Source organism: Eriocheir sinensis, chromosome 21, assembly GCF_024679095.1.
Source record: "Eriocheir sinensis breed Jianghai 21 chromosome 21, ASM2467909v1, whole genome shotgun sequence".
In the NCBI taxonomy this organism is placed as follows: domain Eukaryota; kingdom Metazoa; phylum Arthropoda; class Malacostraca; order Decapoda; family Varunidae; genus Eriocheir; species Eriocheir sinensis.
In genome coordinates, this window is record NC_066529.1 from 3,522,786 (window position 1) to 3,537,792 (window position 15,007).

The window sequence follows — 15,007 nt, forward strand, 5'->3', positions numbered from 1 at the left end:
TTTTTTTTTTTTTACTTTTTCTTGCTTTTTTTTTTTTTTCTCTTCCTCCTTCTCCTCCTCGTCTCCCTCATCCTCCTTCCTTTTCTTCCTCCGACATTTTCTTCTTTTTTCATTCCTACTTTTCTTTCCTCCTCCTCCTCCTCCTCCTCCTCCAAGAGAGAGAGAGAGAGAGAGAGAGAGAGAGAGAGAGAGAGAGAGAGAGAGAGAGAGAGAGAGAGAGAGAGAGAGAGAGAGAGAGAGAGAGAGAGAGAGAGAGAGAGAGAGAGAGAGAGAGAGAGAGAGAGAGAGAGAGAGAGAGAGAGAGAGAGAGAGAGAGAGAGAGAGAGAGAGAAACAGACAGACAGACAGTAAACAAAAACCCAGACAGTGATTAAAAAGAAATAAAAAAAAGAAACACGCCCTTTTGTTGTGGTGGAATTTCAACCATAAGAAACACACACACACACACACACACACACACACACACACACACACACACACACACACACACACACACACACACGTCCAAAACACAAAGTAATTAAACGAGATAAAAAGCAAAAAAACAGGAAAATAAATCAGCCAAACGACGCCCCTTGTTGCCGTGCCTGGAAGTAAAGACAAGGCGGAGGGAAGGCTTAAGTCCACGCCCTGAAGATGGAGTGTGGAGCCCGTACGAAGCCCAGATAATGCTCCACCTAACTCAGGCCTGACACGGAGGTTGCATGGCGAAGGAGGGAGGCGAGAGGAGGAGCAAGGGAAGAAGACAAGGGAGAAGAAAGCAAAAGAAAGGGAGGAAAGCCAAAGGAGAGGCTCAGCGAAGGGGAGGAAGGGATGAAGGGAAGAAGGGAAGAGGAGCAAGGGAAGAAGAACGCAAGGGAGAAGGAAGCAAAAGGAAGAAAAGAAAACCAAAGGAGAGGCTTAGCGAAGGGGAGGAAGGGATGAAGGGAAGAAGGGAAGAGAGAGGAGAGCAAGAGAAGACGAAAATGGAAGGGGGAAGCCAAGGGAAAGAACCAACGAGGAAATGGTGATGGCGAAGAAGGGAAACGGGAGGAGGAGGAGGTGCAGGAGAAGGCGAAAAAGAGGAAAGCAGAAGAAAGGAGAAGAGGGGAGGCAGAAGGAAGAAGAGAGGAAGCCAAGGGGGAGAGAATCAGGGAAGAATGCGTGATGGAGAGGAAGAAAGGGCAAGGAAGAAGGAAGGAGAAACAAGAACAGGAGGAAGACAGGAAGAAAGAGAAAGGCAAAAGAAAGAAATTTTAAGGAAGTCAACGAGGAGTCGGAAAGGAAATGAGAAAGGGAGGGAGAGGTGGTGAAGGATAAATGAGAGACAGGAAAGAAGAAACACGAGGAAAAAAATTAAATTAGAGACCAACCGAAGTGAATGACCAATGAGGTGAAGGAGGCAAAAAAAGGGAAGATGGAAGACGAGGAGAGAGCCGAAGGGAGAAAAGGGAGAAGAGAAAAAAACGAAGAAAATAGGAGGAAGAAAATAGACAAGGAATGAAAGAATGAATGCAGGATAGAAGTAATGAGGCGAAGAGAAGAAAAGAGAAGCAAGGAATAAAAATATGTAAGCATGTAAAAAACGAAGGAAGAAAGGGAAGGAGAGAGGAAGGAGAGATTTAGAAAAGGAAAGAAAAGGAAAAAAAGCTAAAAGAACAAGTGTTGGATAATGAAAATGAATACTAATACTAATAATAATAATAATAATAATAATAATAATAATAATAATAATAATAATAATAATAATAATAATAATAACAGATGGCTTATTCGGCAAAGAAAACTATATAAGGTACACGAAAAAAAAATACCAGGAAAAAAAAGAACATCAAGATAAGTTCACGAGGAAGAAAAATAAGAATCGAAGAGACGAAACAAAGACAGGAACACAAGAAAAAAAGGAACCAAAAAAAAGAATAACAAAAGAGATGAGGACAAAGGACAGAGGAGGAAGTATCGATGGAGTGGAAAGGAAAGGAAGGTGAACGAAGGGGCGGAAGAGGCAGGGAGAGGGGGCAAAGGGAGCATGAATAGGGAAGGGACAAAGGAAGGGGAAGGAAGAGGGGAGTTGAAGGGGAAGGAAGAGGGGAGTTGTAGGGGGAGGAAGGGGGGTGAGGGGACAACGACCTCTGAGTATGAAGGAAGAATAGGTCGAGCAGGGTGAGGTAGATAAAGTACAGACGACAGAAGATTCAATATAGAGGGAAAAAATAGGTATAGAGGTCATAGGTTAAGTGTGTCATCTGGGTTACCACAGTTTACTTTCCCCACGTTTCCCCAGGTACCCATTTATTGACCAAACCGAAAGGGAAGATGAGATGGTGACTGGGCTAGCCTACGACTGGATTTGATAAGTAAGAATAGAAGGAAGGGACAAGATGAGAAGGAAAGAGAAGGGAGGAAAAAAAGGCCGAAAGAGAGGATGGACAGCTGAGAGGATTGGGCGCCGAATGGGTTTGATAAGGAAGGGACAAGATGAGAAGGAAAGAGAAGGGAAGAAAAAAGGCCGAAAGAGAGGATAGACAGCTGAGTGGACTGGGAGCCGACTGGGTTTGATAAGGAAGGATGGAGGGAAGGGACAAGATGGGAGAGAAAGAGAAGAATTAATGGAAGAAAAAGGCTTTGATAAGGGGGAAGGAGGGTAGGGAAGGAGTAGAGTGAGGGAGGTAAGGAAGAGTGAGGGCGTAGAAGGTTTAGCAAAGGGAGGAGGGAAGGAAGAAGGGCAAGATAAGAGAGAAAGAGAAGAAGGGAAAAAAAGGCTGTGATAAGGAGGAAGGTGGGTAGGGAAGGAGTAGAGTAGAGGAGTAGAGAGGTAAGGAAGAGTAGAGAGAGCAGAAGGCTTAGTAAAGTGAGGAAGGAAGGAAAAAGGGCAAGATAAGAGGGAGGAAAGATAAAAAAGGGAAAGAAGAAAGTTTTTTGATGAATCGGAGGGATGGAAAGGAAAGGGGAAGGATCAGGAGAGACAAAGGAAGAGGAGGAGGAGGAGGAGGGAAGGGGAGAGGGAGGAGGAGGAGAAAGAGGATGAGAATTCAGGGCTGATTGCAGAGACATAATGTTCGGATTTATGATATGAAAACTCTGAGTCCGAAGAGGAGCAGATCGATGTTCACATGACCTTTTTTCAAAGTGACCTTTTCCTTCAACGTGACCTTATTCAACGTAACCTTTTTCCAACGTGACCTTTTACTCAACGGGACTTTTCAACATGACCATTTTTTCAGCGTTACCTTTTATTAAACGGGACTTTTTCAGCGTGACCTTTTTTAAACGTGACCCTATTTACAACGTGACCTTTTTACCAACGTGACCTCTTTTTTGGGGTGAAGGAAAATGGTGATACAGATAGCTAGTTTTATAGAAGGGAGACAGACCCAGGCACTCCAAAATTGTAGAAGAAAAAGACTGCCCACACGCTGAGCTCAAAGGAATACAGAGGTCGCGCCCCCCTCCACCCCCCAAAAAAAATAAGGGAGTAATCTACTTTTATTCCAGAGGCGCATTGATAACTACACCCCCTCGTCTTTTGAAGGGGTTGAAGGCATTGGAAGGACTAGAATATGCAGTAGATAGAGGGTTGTTACAGAGATGATCAATGAAAGGGATGTAAGAGTGAAGATGCTTGTTGACTCTTGCATTATTAAGGTGGACAGCATGGAGATGAGCTTGATTAAAAATGGAGATAGATAGACAGATAGATAGATAGATAGATAACATTACCCCATTACTCAAACGTTTCTACCCACTGCCTTCTCTCCAAGTATCTGCAACAACAATCCGAGCTCGCTGGAAGACCTGTTCACCTAGCGACGACAGCGAGCATCTGCCAGCTGTCGCCCCCTCCGCCGGCATCCCCGCTGTTCTACAAGTCGCCGCGGGTCGAGTTTCGGCGGGTCGCGTGACGGGCGAGTCTGTCCTCGAGTGGGCCAGCGAGAGGCAGCGATGCGTCAGGCGAGACCCGACATTACCGGGGTCACGAACACTGGCACGCAGGGTAAATTCCATGGCTAGAGGCTTAAAGGTCCAAGGTCACGGCACCTGCACATGAAGATGAAGAAGCGTGATGCCGAAAATGAAAATGGGATAAATGGGTGCCGAAAGAGAAATGCGTAAAATGATGCCGAAAGAGAAAATGGATAAAATGATGCCGAAAAGAAAATGGGATGAAAATGGATATATTCTTGATGAAAGAGAAATGGGATAAAATGATGCCGAAAAAGAAAATGGGATAAAAAAAGATGCCGAAAAAGAAAATGGGATAAAATGCTGCCGAAAAAGAAAATGGGATAAAATGTTGCCGAAAAAGAAAATGGGATAAAATGCTGCCGAAAAAGAAAATGGGATAAAATGATGCCGAAAAAGAAAATGGGATAAATTGTTGCCGAAAGAGAAAATGGGATAAAATGATGCCGAAAAAGAAAATGGGATAAAATGATGCCGAAAAAGAAAATGGGATAAAAATTAAGAAGTTGAAAGGTAATGAATCAGAAAAAAAGGAAAAATGGTAGACCGAATATGAGAGAAAAGAAATACAATAGAAAAACAAAAGGAGAAAATAGAAAATAAGTAGGCTAATTGGACAATAAAGAATAATACAAGATAACAAAGGAACCAGAGAGAGAAAAATAGTAAGGACATAAGGAAAAAGATCAACAGAAAATGAAATAAAGAAAAAAATAACGATAGAGAACAGGAAGAAAAAATAAGTAAGCTAGCAGGATAATAGACAAGGCTAATACAAGATAACAAAAGAGCCAGAAAAAAATAGCAAGGGAAGAATTAAAAAAAGAAATCAGAAAATGAGAAAAAGAAAAAAAAAGATAACATGAAGAAAAAAGGAAGATAAGTAAGTTAGAAGGAATTAATGAAAAGGCAAACAGATGAATGAAACTAAAAAAGAGGAGAAAAAGAGTAAGAAAGAAGGAAATAAAGAAAAAAGGAAAACAAAGAGAAAAGGAAAATGAAAGAAAAAAGTAAGCTAGAGGGAAATAAGGTAAAAGTCTAAAAAAAAAAAAAGTAAACTAGAAGGAAATAAAGAAAAAGGAAAACAGAAAGAGATAAGACAAACAAAGAAAAAGAATAAAATAAGTAAGCTATATAGTAGGTCAATAAACAAGGATAATACAAGATCATAAAAGAACCAGAAAGATTATATACAAAACTAAGCAAATAATGAGACTATACTATTGTGGCTCACGTGACCGCATCGCTGGAAACCATTATACTCTCATTTGGAAATCCTATTAATAATCGTTCCCGAACCACGAGGAAAACAAAGACGCCCAACACGAAGGAGGATTCGGCGCGCGCTGCTTCGGCCTTCAGAGCGAGCGAGGAGGGGGAACCACAACGATGCCTTTCTTGATCAGCGTTACTAGAGCGGTTAAAAACATAAAGAACAGTACTTAACACTTGCAACACTAGCTTTGATTATCGTTATTTTTGTGGGTACGACAGTTTTGGGTCTGACATCGATAAATGCAATGTTCTGAGGAGGAAGATCCGCTGGCAACTTTGCTTTGTTTTCCTGCTCAACCTCATTGTCAGCCTTATCGTGGGTGTATGGCAGGTATATGTGGGGAGGTTGGGGGAAATCGGGCGGGGGAAATCAGTTAGGTCGTGGTTAGTTACTGTGTTATATGGTAAATGTCAGTAACTGTTAGTGTGTTAATAAGTGTGTTGATAAGTGTTCGTAAGAATGTTAGTCTGTTAGTGAGTGAGTTAGTGTCAGTAGGTAAAGGGGAAATGTATATGAACCAGGGTGTTGAATGAATGTATAAGCGTGTGTTGGCCTCGCTCTAGTCTTTCTTTGTGTTGGGTGGCACTGAGAAGCCCTCATCGTTGCTCATTCCACCAGGTCGAGAAAAAGGGCTTCGGGGCATCTTCTCCCGGTCATTATGCATTCATTAACGCGGCTCGTCGGGGAAAACTGCGCATAATACGACGGACTCCGAGCTAATGACCCCCAGACACGGAACGGGGTAATAACAATGATAGACTTGATTAGATGCGGCGCCCGAGGAGGTAGAGGAGATAGAGTGTAATTATCTTTTTTGCCTTCTTATCTCCTTCTCTTCTACTTACTACTCTTCTCCTCCCTGCTCCCCCCATTTTACTCTTCTTCTTTTTTTCATGTTTATAGTACGAGTTTGAGACGAGGAGATAGAGTGTAATTATCTTTTTTGCCTTCTTATCCTCTTATATTCTCCTTACTTCTGTTCTTCTACCTTCTCCTTCCCCTTCTACTCTTCTCTTTCCTTCAGTTATCTATCTCCTTTTTATAGTACAAGTTTGCGAAGAGATGGTGAGTGACTATTGTGTTTGCCTTTCTCTTCCCTTGCCATTCTCCTTACCCCTGTTTTCCGACCTGGTTCTCTCCCTTCTACTCTTCTTTTTCCTTCTTTCCTTCTATTTTTTTTCCTGTTTACGTAGAGGAGATGAAGAGTGATTATGTTTCCCTTCCTTTCCTATTCCATTCTCCTTACTCCTGTTTTCCTACCTGGTTCTCTCTCTTCTACTCTTCTTTTTCCTTCTTTCCTTCTAATTTTTTTTCCTGTTTACGTAGAGATGAAGAGTGATTATGTTTCCCTTCCTTTCCTATTCCATTCTCCTTACTCCTGTTCTCCTGCTTGCTCCTGTCCCCTCTACTCCTCTTTTTTTCCTTTTTTTCTTCTATATTTTGTCCTGTTTATATTACAAGTTTGCGAAGAGGAGATGGTGAATGATTATCCTTTTTGCCTTCGTGTCCCCTTCCATTCTCCTGATCTCTGTTTTCCTCCCTGCTCCTCTTCCTTCTATTCAGTCTTCTATCGTTTTCCTGTTTATACATGTTTGCGAAGAGACGATTATTACTGTGTTTACCTTCCTCCTTCCCATTCTCCTTGACGCAAGCCAATACACTGCTTCCCTACCTGCTAATTTCCCTTCCTCTCATTTTTTTACTTTGTGGTTTTCGAGGAAGAGACAGGGAACTATTTTCTCTCTCTCCTCTCCTTTTCTAACTTCCCCAGCCTATGCCTTGTTTCCTTAGTACTTGCTCTTTTTCCTTCCACTCTGTCTTCTAGCTTTACCTGTTTATCTTACATGTTTGCAAAGAGAAAGAGTGAGTGATTCTGCTTGCCTTCCCTCCCATCCCCTTCCCAACACAGCCTATACCCTGCTCCCCTATCTGCCCCTTCCCTTCTTATTTATCCCTTACTTTGTTTCCCTTTTCCGTCATATTACTAACTATTCTTCCGTCCCTCTCTTGTTGAACACTTCGATATTCTCATCCTCATCCCCAACGTTACTGTGGGTGTATGGTCGGTATACGGGGGAGGTGGGAGGGAGCATGGGTGAGGTAGTTAAGGCACAGGCAGTTAGTAAGGGTGAGGAGGTGAAGGGGGAGAGCGGGGTGAGTGCTTGGGGTGAAGAAGTAAAGGGGTAAAGTAGGGTTGAGGGTGTGGGGTGAGGGAGTGATGAAGTGATGAGGTGTGAAAGTGAAATGGGAAAGTATAAGGTTGTGGGTGTGAAATGCATGTGTATATAAATGTTGGTGTTGTTTTGCTCTTTCTTTTTGTTGGTTGCCATTTGGAAGCCTTCATTACCACCACCACCACCACCACCACACACAAGACACAACAAACGGAACACTCAGTACCTTCTTCACCATCCCAACGAAGCCCCGGAGGTTCCTCATCCTGCGCCCGCCTCTGTCTACAAGCAGAGAACACGAGTCGCTGAGTACACACACACACACACACACACACACACACACACACACACACACACACACACACACACAGTTGATGCATATAGTAAAAAAATGAACGATGGGAAGAATAAAACAAAAAAATATAGAGAAAGAGATAGAGAAATAAAGATAGATAAGTTAGATAGATAGGTTTACTGGCTACACATTGTTTACACTATATAGGTTACAAATCTGACACACACACACACACACACACACACACACACACACACACACACACACACACACACACACACACACACACACACACACACACACACACACACACACACACACACTTAATGATATACAAACACACAGGGAAGCACACGTAAACATTTGGAAATAATGAATTTGAAAGTAAAGTAAAGAATCTCAGTTTTTACATGTTTCTCATATATTCAAATTATGGTTAGTGAAGCTACAGATTAACAGCAAGGAAATTCTGATTAAAAACAAGAAAATTATAAGATTACATGTATTGAAACGACAAGAATATGCGAGAGAAGAAAGAGAGAAAGAAAAAAAAAGAGAACATATATCAAGAGACAGACAGAGATTGACAGACTAAAGTAGATATCTATACATGCCCACACTATTTCATTCATACATACATACACATTGAGACAAACAAACGGGCAAACAGACAAGACACAAACATGCAAACACACACACACGAATACGTACATACAGACATTCATACATACCGATACAGACAGACACAGACAGACACGTACACTGACTTACTAACAAACAGACACAGACATACGACAGACTGACAGACCCAAGACAAACAGACAGTCATGCAGTCATAAAGCCACGAGAGAGAGAGAGAGAGAGAGAGAGAGAGAGAGAGAGAGAGAGAGAGAGAGAGAGAGAGAGAGAGAGAGAGAGAGAGAGAGAGAGAGAGAGAGAGAGAGAGAGAGAGAGAGAGAGAGAGAGAGAGAGAGAGAGAGAATGACCCATAAAATAACATCCGCCCACCAATAAACACAAGATCACGAACCCAGGACAGACTCGGGCCAAACAAAACCGACACGGAACAAACACAACACCAACAACCAAGCAATTTACCGGAATAAAACGACATATCGCTCCTTCCTGGCCTCGTCCTCAGGTAAGTCACAGGTAACCGTATACAGACTCCTCGGGGCAACACCTGTTACCCCCTTTGGACAGGTGTGTGTGACCCGCTAAGGCCGTTAAGGTGCCAGCAAGCAGACAGCAGCGCCACACCTGCTCCCGCCCACAGCAGACGCGTGTATCAGCAGAGGGTAGGCAAGCGCGGTCAACCACTCTCCTCTTCCACCGCCACCACCACCACCAGGGTTGCCAAGTCATGTAAGCTGCAGTTATCCGCCGCAGATTTTACCAGCCCCCCAAGAATAGCCCAACATGAGAGGAGGTGATCTCTATATGCAGCCGGTAATTCGCTTGCATAAGCAAATGTATTACTTATTACAAAATACCCACAACTCGGGACTCTTAATATTTCCCGCGGAACCTAAATATTATAGCCGAACCTGATAAACAGAAAACTGTGATCTATGATAAACAAACCCGCAGCCCGCAACTTCCCAATACATTGCACGGAATCTAAATATAGACTTACATAAAATTAACATATATATATATATACAGAGAGAGAGAGAGAGAGAGAGAGAGAGAGAGAGAGAGAGAGAGAGAGAGAGAGAGAGAGAGAGAGAGATGAATGAATATAATAATGAAGATAACAAGAACATGCACGATGCCAATACAGTAACATGCAACAGCAGTCATGAATTCAGATCTAAGGAGCAAAACAGAAACGGAGGAAAGATACAGACGGCAGATGGGCTCAGAGTCTAATAAATTAAAGTCAGGCAGAAACACGAACATCCGTAGACATGAATAATATGTGTCATGCCGTGGAAAACCCGGCGCTCACGACTTCCAAATCATTCAAGCGAAGCCTTTATAAAAATAGCTAAATTGGGCTGGAAATCCGAGACCTTGGCAACACTGACCACCACCACCACCACCACCACTCTCCTTGACCAGCACCAGCACCACCACCACTGCCTGATCGTCCACCCACCCCGTGTCCGATTTCCTTCTCCCACTCCGCTGACCACGGCAACCCGACACGCGTGAGTACTGGCCGTAACTTTCGGTATTGGCTTTTTTTCCCGCGTTCTTACTCTCGCCTGAAGTGTCTGGCTGAAGGTTTGGGGGCGTTTAAAGATGAATATAGATACGGTCGCCTTTTCGCCATTTCATTTCAGCGTCCATGATGATCTGACGTTGAGTATTAACTAGTGAATGGCAGGGGCTTTTCTGTTTCGTTAATTAGTTCTTGCTCTCGACTTTGTTACCGCCGAAAGGAAGGAGAGAGAGAAGGAAAAGGGAAGGAAGGGGAAAAGGGAAGGGGAAAAGGGAAGGAACGGGAAAAGGGAAGGAACGGGAAAAGGGAAGGAAGGGGAAAAGGGAAGGAAGGGGAAAAGGGAAGGAAGGTTAAAAGGGAAGGAACGGGAAAAGGGAAGGAAGGGGAAAAGGGAAGGAAGGGGAAAAGGGAAGGAACGGGAAAAGGGAAGGAAGGGGAAAAGGGAAGGAAGGGGAAAAGGGAAGGAATGGGAAAAGGAAAAGAAGGGAAAACGGGAAGGCGAAAGTCGATTAAGAGGAAGAAGTGCAGAAGGAGGAGGAGGAGGAGGAGGAGGAGGAGGAAGTAAAGGAGGCGAGAGAAGGTAGGTAGGTTAGAAGCGGGCCTTTTTGTTCCTAAGAAGTTAAGCAGATGTTAAGTTAAGCGTTAAACCATGGCGGACTGATGCGAAAATTGACTTTAACATTGAATAGTGACTTTTTTAATTTCATTCTGGCTCTCTCCAAAAATGTCTGGCTGGGGTTTGAGAGTAATTAAATGCGTCATCTATTCTCCATTAATTTTCAGTGTTAACCAAGGCGAGCTGACGCAAGTATTGACCAACATTGGATGGTTAAGATTTTTTCGTTCTTACTCTCTCCTAAAGTGTCTAGGAGGTATTTTGGGGCACAAGGGAGGATAGGTATGGCTGCCTTGTCGCCCACCAACCCCGTCTTCTATTCCAGCCTTCACTGAGTTAACCGCGGCGGCTGAAGACTATCGACTGTATCTTTTGATAGTATTTTTTTTTACTCGTTTTTACTCTCGCCAAAAGTATCTGGCTAGTGAATTGGATGTTTAAAAGGCCGGGGTGTCTTTCCTCGCCTCCGGGTACACGAATGCACGGCAAGGGTCTATGCTTTCTGTGTTTACGCAAAAGCAGCGTCACAGTTGCCATGACAACTCAAAACTCGGGGGAACAAAAGTCGCCCGGCCAAGCAAGCATGTGTGTCGTGGCGTGAGGATAACAGGGAGGCGAGAACCACGCATTTCACCTACACGGAAGGAGATCACGAGATGTAGGCACGTCAGAGGTATAACGCCCAGGACCTAAGTAGGGGGTAGAGGCGTTAGTTGAGAGTTTGTATGACAGGTGCAACAGTAGGTCCTGATGCCGAGATTAGACCCAGGAATTTTAGGTACACGAACGGAGATGATGAGAGATACGAAGGTCAAGGATTTCATGCACAGGGACTTAGTGGTGGATTGAAGTGTTGGTTAGAGAATTTATGGACGGCGTGAACCAACAGTATATGAAGACGCCTAAGACCCAACCCAGTAATTTCACGTACACGAAAACAAGAGACCCCGAGAAAAAAAAAAGTAAAAGATCTCTTGCCGAAGGACTAAGTGGTGGATTGACGCGTTAGAGAGATTTCCATACAGCGTGAACAAGACACAAGACCCCTCCCCAAAAATTCACGTTTACGAAAGGAAGACACGAGATGAAAACAACGTAATCCTTCCCAGGGACTAAACAGCGGGTTGCGGCGTTAGTGATGGTCTATTACGCCACGTGCGGTCTGGAAAATGCAGTCGTTGAGACCCGTAAACAGGAATTCCACATGCACGAAAGGAATGCGGAAAAAAACCCTCGTGTCACGCATAGGGACTTAATGGCGGGTTGAGGCGTCAGCGGGAGGGTTTAAACACCATAGGAGGGCTTAGGACACTACCGTTACGAGTTCTAATTGCTTTAAGAACTTCATGTGCACGGCAGGAGGGCGCGAGAGAGCAAAACGTTGAGGGAATCACGGATGAGGATGAAGTGGTGATCGAGGCGTCAGAGGAAGGGTTTCAACACCACGTGGGGGCTTAGTACACCACAGATAAGGAGTTTTAGTTGTCTAAGAACCGACCGCCGCTCACCAACGCAGGAATTACACTGCCGCGGACCTCCCCTCCGCCTCGCCACGCCCCGCTCCGCCCTCAGCCCCGCGGAGAAGCTACATCACGACCCCACTGCGCCAGGAGGGGCCCAAGAGGAAGGGACTGACCACGGGGGGCTGAGGAAGTGCGAAAAATAGCTCGACTTTGTTACCACCGAAAGGAAGGAAGGAAGGAGAGGAGAGAGAGGAAAAGGGAAGGAAGGGAAAATGCGAAGTCGATTAGGAGGAAATGAGGGAGAAGAGGAAGTAAAGAAGGTGAGAGAAGGAAGAGTAGAGAATGGAGAAAGAGAGGTTAGAGGAGGAGGAGGAGGTGGAGGTATCAGAGAAGGAAGAAGAGAGGGAAAAGCAAGCAGTAGCGGAAGGAAGTGGAGCAAGAAAGATAAAGATAAAAGGAAGGGTAGGACGAGGAGGAGGAGGAGGTTTAGAAAGACGGAGAGGGAGACGGGAGGGTGAGGAGGAATAAGAGGAGGAGGAGAAGAGGAGGAGGAGGAGGAGGCGGAAGCGGAAAAATATAAAGAATCAAGGAGGCTCAATTTGCTGTCATTATGCACCAAAACCACCATCGCCACCACCACCACCACCACCACCACCGCCATCACCACCACCACCACCACCACCACCACCACCGCCATCACCACCACCACCACCACCACCGCCACAGTCATCCTCACCTCCAGTAGTGCAAAATCACAAGTTTCTGTTCTATTACTGTCTTCAGGCAACCAAATGATGTATATAAATATTTTACAATGCACACGCACACACGCACACACACACACACACACACACACACACACACACACACACACACACAGCGGGGAGGCCGACTTTTGTGTGCGTGTGAAATAAGACACAAAAAATATTCATATCCTTGTCTGTATTTTGTTTAACTAGTAATGCAACCTCTCTCTCTCTCTCTCTCTCTCTCTCTCTCTCTCTCTCTCTCTCTCTCTCTCTCTCTCTCTCGTTGGTAGAAAATAATTATGTAGCACAAGAATGAGATAATTACGTACTGAGCGTGATTTACGAAGGTATGCTAAAGAGAACACAATGATTATAGGCATTCTGATTTTTCCAAACTTCTATATTTTCTTTCACCGTCTGTGTATAATTTCAGTCACCTGTAATTAATATCTCTTTGCCCATCCTTGTGTACATTACCTATAACATATCTTTCGGCCACCTCTTTTGATTCTTTTTTGTAGGAGCAGCGAGTAGCGGGCTTTTTTTTATTATAGTTTCCTTTTTTTGTGCCCTTGAGCTGTCTCCTTTGTTGTAAAAAAAATACTCCAATCTCTGTATACATTTCTTCGTCCGTTGCATGATCTCCCTCGTCCCTGTACGTCTGCCTTTAACTTTACACATCTCTCCGCCATTCAGTGACGTATGCGTATGCTCATAAGGAAGTGGAAGGGGCCACGTCTCACGAGTCTTACAGCCGTATATGTCTGGCTTTCCCTCACCAAGAAATGGCAGTGATTGTATACGCATAAACGAAAAGAAAGTTCGGTATTTTTTTCTTCATTAAATTACACACACACACACACACACACACACACACACACACACACACACACACACACACACACACACACACACACACACACTTCACTGTTAATTACTTTCAGTTTGGTGCAGCTGTTAACCCGTTATAGTTGTTTATATAGAAAGTAAAGGTAAAGTTTGGGGCACACGCTATAATCGCGTGTGGCCGTTGAGCCCGTGGTGGGAAGAGCCCATTGCATCGGGACACAGGGCCAATGTGACAGTCGGATTAACACAGTTTCCCCAGGTTTTTCCAGTTACCCATTTATTGACCGGCCCGAAAGGGAGGGGTAACAGCTGTCTGGGCATGCTAACCACCACACCACGGATCTTGACCCATGTCCCTGTCAACCTGTGTAGGACCTTCTTTTACCTGTAATATACCTTTATCTCCATAAGTCTCCCTTCACCAGTATTATATCTCTCTTCTCCGCTGTTAAATGTTTTCCTTCACTTTACTGATCTCTACCCATGTCTCTGTAAGCCTCTGTAATACCTCTCTTTCCTAATAATATACCTTTGTCTCCGTAAGTCTCCCTTCACCAGTATTATATCTCTCTTCTCTGCTGTTAAATGTCTTCCTTCACTTTACTGATCTCTACCCATGTCTCTGTAAGCCTCTGTAATACCTCTCTTTCCTAATAATATACCTTTGTCTCCATAAGTCTTCCTTCCACAGTAATAAGTATATCCCCTACTACTGTACATCTTCCTTCCCCTTGTTTAAATCTATCCATGTCTCTGTTAGCCTGTGTATTATCTTGTTTTACCTGCAACATATCTCCGCCTTCTCCTTTCTTCATAAGTCTTTCTTCAATAGTAATATCTCCCTCCCCTCTCCTGTTAAATATCATCCTTCACTTTACTGATATCAAACCACGTCCCTGTAAGCCTCTGCAGTACCTTTCTTTACCCGCAATATACTTTGCTCCATAGATCTCCCTTCCACAGTAATAAATCTACCCCTTCCTGCCGTAAATCTATCCCCCTCCTATTGATATCGACCCACGTCTATGTAAGCTTGGGTAGGACCTTCTTATACCTGTAATAAACCTACGCCTCTGAAAGCCTTCCTTCAACAGTACCATCTCTTTCCCTCTGTAACCCTTTATAACTTTTCCTACCATCTCTCTCCCTACTGTAAACCTCCATACTGCATATACGGACGACGGAATGGCAGAGTAGAGAGTAGAGAAAGAATGGTAAGAGGAGGAGCAGGAAGAAGAGGAAGAGGAAGAGGAGGAGGAGGAGGAGCAAGAGGAAGAGAAGGAAGAGGATAAGGAAAATGAGGAGGAAGAGGAAAGTTGGAAAGTTTCGTTTAGTCGGCGCAACATCTGTGGTCATATACCGGAGAGAGACAGAAGGGGAAGGAATTATAGAAGGGAACAAATCCCAGGAGACGGGACACAACCCCCGATTAATACCTGGTACCCATTCACTACAGGAGGAAGAGGAGGAGGAAGA

The 15,007-nt window shown here is 44.1% G+C and overlaps 1 protein-coding gene across 6 annotated transcripts in view; it reads right to left on the reverse strand.

Moving 5' to 3' along the window:
• Positions 1 to 15,007, reverse strand: part of LOC127001528 (dynein axonemal intermediate chain 1-like) — a 68,357-nt gene that overhangs the window by 35,533 nt on the left and 17,817 nt on the right. The window contains exon 1 of one of the 6 annotated variants that reach the window (XR_007755328.1): positions 7,619 to 7,657. The exons of the other annotated variants lie outside the window; for them this stretch is intronic. The gene's annotated coding sequence lies outside the window, so the exon portion shown is untranslated. Of the gene's footprint in view, positions 1 to 7,618; positions 7,658 to 15,007 lie in introns of those variants that run through there. 6 annotated transcript variants of the gene reach the window in all.